This window comes from Macaca nemestrina, chromosome X, assembly GCF_043159975.1.
Source record: "Macaca nemestrina isolate mMacNem1 chromosome X, mMacNem.hap1, whole genome shotgun sequence".
Classification (NCBI taxonomy): domain Eukaryota; kingdom Metazoa; phylum Chordata; class Mammalia; order Primates; family Cercopithecidae; genus Macaca; species Macaca nemestrina.
This window is the reverse complement of record NC_092145.1, coordinates 28,639,828-28,644,369: the sequence shown is the minus strand read 5'-3', so window position 1 is coordinate 28,644,369 and position 4,542 is coordinate 28,639,828. Positions and strand designations below refer to the sequence as shown.

The 4,542-nt window shown below is 35.1% G+C and overlaps 1 long non-coding RNA gene across 1 annotated transcript; it reads left to right on the top strand.

Annotated features, from left to right (window-relative positions):
- The first annotated feature begins 757 nt into the window (after window positions 1-757).
- On the top strand, window positions 758-2,846 carry LOC139360893 (uncharacterized). The gene is made up of 2 exons (XR_011618455.1): window positions 758-894; window positions 2,675-2,846. It is a non-coding gene; the product is annotated as an uncharacterized lncRNA (long non-coding RNA).
- Window positions 2,847-4,542: the final 1,696 nt, after the last annotated feature.

Below are 4,542 nucleotides of genomic sequence, written 5' to 3'. Positions count from 1 at the left end.
CCCCATGGTCACCATAGCTGGGAATGTCCTGGGTCACTTCTGAAGCCAGTCTGGCACTGGGTCTCACCCAGGGTCCATAACGAGTACTGCCTGGCTACCACTGATTTTCAGTTAAGTCCCAAGGGCTCTTAAGTCATCTTTTGGTGAATGCTGCCAGGCCTGGGACTCTGCCTTCAGGGCAATGGAATCCCTTCTGGCCCAGATAAGGTCCAAAAATTCCACCTAATAACTAAGGCCTGAAATTGTGGCCCCCAAGAAACCACTTGGTACTCTACCTGACTGAGGCTGAGCTGGTACACAAGCTGCAAGACAAAGTCCTCTTAACTCTTCCTTCTCGTGTCCTCAAGAAGAGGGAAGAAGTCTTTCCTGGAGCTGTGAGCTGCACTGCCTGGGACTGGGAGAAGGGTGACATAAGCACTCCTTTGGCCAACTGTCCTGGTATCTCACTAAATTGGGTGCCCCTCAAGTCCACTGGCTCTCAGCCCAGTACCGCAGTAGGACTTGCCCAGGAATTGCAGTCTTGGAGTCCTAGACTGTCTTTTAAGTTTATTTTGAATCCCATAGCACTTTAGCCTACTGTCGTGGGGTTAAGCAGAACTCAGGTTCTGACCTCTGGGATGGTAATTCCTCTTTGGCTATGACTGGTATAAGTGTTCTCTCCATGGGTGCTGGCTGTATTCTACCCTGGAATGTTTTCCACTGTGACAGGGCAGCACTGAGTTCCAATGAAATGTTCCATCATCACTTTACCTTCCCTCCCCCAAGCACACAGTTTCTCTCTCTGTGCCACATGGCCATTGCCAGGGTGGGGAGAATGTGGGAGGGTTGACGTTGGCAATTCAAGACTGTCTTTCCTACTGTCTTCAGTTTTTCTTAATAGGATGTTAAAACCAGGTACTGTGCACACTCGCCTGATTTTTGGTTCTTATGAAAGTGCTTTCTTATGTGGATAATTGTTCAATTCAGTGTTCCTGTGGGGGACAATGATTGGTGGAGGTTTCTATTCTGCCTCTTCCTGTATTAATTCAAATAGTTTTTGCTCATATAGATCATTTCAAATTTTATCACTACAAAAATGCTTGTACTAATATATTCATGTATCACTTAAAGACAGAATACATTCTGAGAAATGCATCTTTAGGAAATTTTCATTGTTGTGTGAACATCATCGATTTTACTTACACAAACCTAGAGTGTGTAGCCTACTACACACCTAGACTGTATGGTATAGCCTATTGCTACAGGCTACAAACAGGTACACTGTAGGTAATTGTTTATTGTACACTGGTAAGTATTCTTGTATATAAACATGTCTAAAGATAGAAAAGGTACAGTGAAAATATGGTATTATAATCTCATGTGACCACAGTCCTATACATGGTCTCTTGTTTGCCTAAATATCATTCTGTGGGACATGACTGTACGTTTAAGATTTTTTCACATTTTGGATTAGTTTTCTTAGGATAGATTTCTTGAAGCAACATTACTAGATATAAATTACTATATATATACAATAATTTATATATATGTGTGTGTATATATATGTATGTGTGTGTATATATATGTGCATATATATATACTCTGAATTACTAAAATGTCATCCCACAAGCAGTCATTGAGAAATTCTCTCTCTATGATTTCACCCCCACCAGCATTGAATTTCATCTTTTTAAAACTTGATAAAAGATGCAGCAGATTTGACTTGATGTTTTCTATGATATCCAACTAGTCTAATTCTAGGAATTAAAGATCAAATAGAATAATCTGAAATCATTAGAATCTGATATAGGTTAGCATTCTCTTGGTTGCAGTTAACCAACTTAAATTACCTTAAGCAAGATGAAAGTGATTTATTGTAAATAAACAGGATTTATGAAAGAACCCAACTACAGAAGGAAACCAGAAAGTAATGCAAGAATGCTATCAGTGTTTTCTTTCTAGTTTGTTTGTACTCTGTTCTGTGTGTTTTCTTCATTTTTCTTTTTATTTGCAGAATGACTTTCTTTGCTTCTGTAGTTCACATGACTGTGTTTATTTGGTATACAACAATCAGGAGATAAATTGATATCGTTTCTTTCATTTGCAATTAAATTTTCTGGAAAAGAGTCTCGGATTAATCCAGCTTGCATCAGATACCCATTCATCGTTTGTTCAACTGTGTTTGTTGTGGGATCACATAATAAAGTCTGCCAAAAGTCTTGCCACTCTAAAATAATGTTTCCAGAAAATTAGTAAATGGCCAGATACTCCAATAGATTTCCAATGCAAAAATTTCAATGATTGAGACCCTAGTAGCATTAGATGTGCCAGTTATCCTCGAAAACTGTCCAAAGTCTCAAAATCTAACGTTTCTTCTTCAGCTATGATTAAAGAAAATTTTGTCTTGAGTATAAAATTTTCCATAACTAGAGAGTCTTTCTTTTCCCAACTCTCTTGAGTGTGAAGTGGTTATAACTTCTGGAAACTATGTATTCAAATGTCATATTATGTCTGTTCTTTGAGTTCAACTTTTGAATTTCACAGTGAAATCACATGATGGTATAGTTTTCAAGTCATTCACAGAAACTATTGTAGAAATAGAATAAAGCATGGATATACTTTTGTAGCAGGTATTAAAATAATATGCTTATGTTTTCTGTATAACTTTCCTCTTTATTTACTCTTTCTCCCCTAGTTTCGCATCCAAAATCATACTTTCCAGAAAAGAAAGCTAAGACCCAAAGATGTTAATGATCTGCTGAAGACCCCACATATATGTAGAAGCTATGTCAGGACTAGAAGTTGGTTGCTTGATTTTATGTCACTGCTTTCTCTGACACATAATAAAATTTATGTTTTATCCTTTAGTGGGGAAAAGTGTTATTAATGTATCATAAATATTTTGTTTAATATTTTCCAATAATTCATAGAGGCACATACACAAAATTTAAAATTTACAAAAAGAATCTAGTTGAAGGGAAATGTCAGGTCAAAACACATGTATGCACAATGATGAGATCCCTGGATATCTCCCTTCATTACACTTCTAGAACACTGGAAGCCAGGATTTTACCCTTTAGTACAGAGAGGGAGAGCCTTCTTTGAGGAATATAATCAGTTCAAGAGGAAATAAATAACTGACATTGAGAAATTAGCAGTTATCTGAAAAAAAAGCCTCTATAAAAAAAGCAGTCATTAAAAAACAAACAAAAAAAAAAAAAAACAGGAAAATTTAAGGATAGTGTCATAGTCAGCATTCTCCAGAAACAGACGTTGAGATGAGATTTTTGTAAAAGTGATTAGTGTAGTGGTGCCTGCAAAGGAAGAATATTGAGGCTTTGGACTGGGGGAAAAAGCATAGCAAGCCTTTGGACTTAAAGCCTTGAGACTATAAAGCTTAGTCCCAGGAGTAGCAATGAAACTTAAAGGTACCATAGGTTTGGTCTCACCTTGGAAAAAGGTCAAGGGTTTTTTGTTATTTTTCATGTCAGTCAATCAGTAAAAACTGGTTGGCTGCTTGAAAAAGGGTATAACTTTCTGGGAAAGATTTCCACGAAGGCAATGTTGATAGGGCACCAACAGCATATGCTGCATAGAGATTTTAAAAGAAGGACACACACCTCAAAAATTGTCATTACATTCTAATAAAAACAAGTTTGCATTAGTAAGATTCCCTATATGACATTGCAAAGAAACTGTAATAGCATGTTTCCTTTTCTTTTTCCTTATCTCAAGTAAACCATTTTCCATGTTTCACCATTGAGTTTAATGGTTGCTGAAAAGACTTCTTTTTTTTTAGAAATTCTTTATTATATAAAGAAGTTTCCCTTTATTCTTCATTTTCTAAAAGTTTGTTTTTAATGAATTTGTGTTATATTTATGTCCATTTTTTAACATATATTCTTATGGTTATTTTATTTTCCTCTTATTTTGTCAAGGTGAACTGCATTGTTTTGGAGATGTGATGTAATACCCTTTTTATATATCACTGAATCCAATTTTCTATTATCTCACTAAGGATTTTCCATCAGGTTTGTGGAAGTGTGGTCTTCAATCTGCAGAAACATAATGTCCTTATTCGATTTTGCAATCAGAGTTATTTTGACGCATAAACAGTTACTAGCTTCGGAAAGAAAGAAAAAAAGGAAAAATCATGACCAAACTACATTTTCTTATGTTCAATAAAAAGAAGTTAATAGACAGCAAAAATAGATAAATCCAATTATAGAAAATATATAATAGTCATATCTATTAAATAAATTAAATTTGTTACTTGAAACTTTCCCACATAGAAATCCCCAAGCTCAGATGGCTTCACTGTGCACTCTTCCAAAGAATAAATAAACCCAATTGTACATAAACTCTTCCAAAGAATGGAAAAACAGTAACTACTCTATAGCTTATCAAGGGAATCCTAACTAATGTATAAAGTAAGAAAAGGAAATAAAAACATAAAGATTTTAAAATTATATGTATTTTTTCATTTGTAGATGATATGTTTGTATATGTAGAAAATCCAAAATAATTTTTAAACTTTTATTATGTATCAGCTAGTTTAACAGG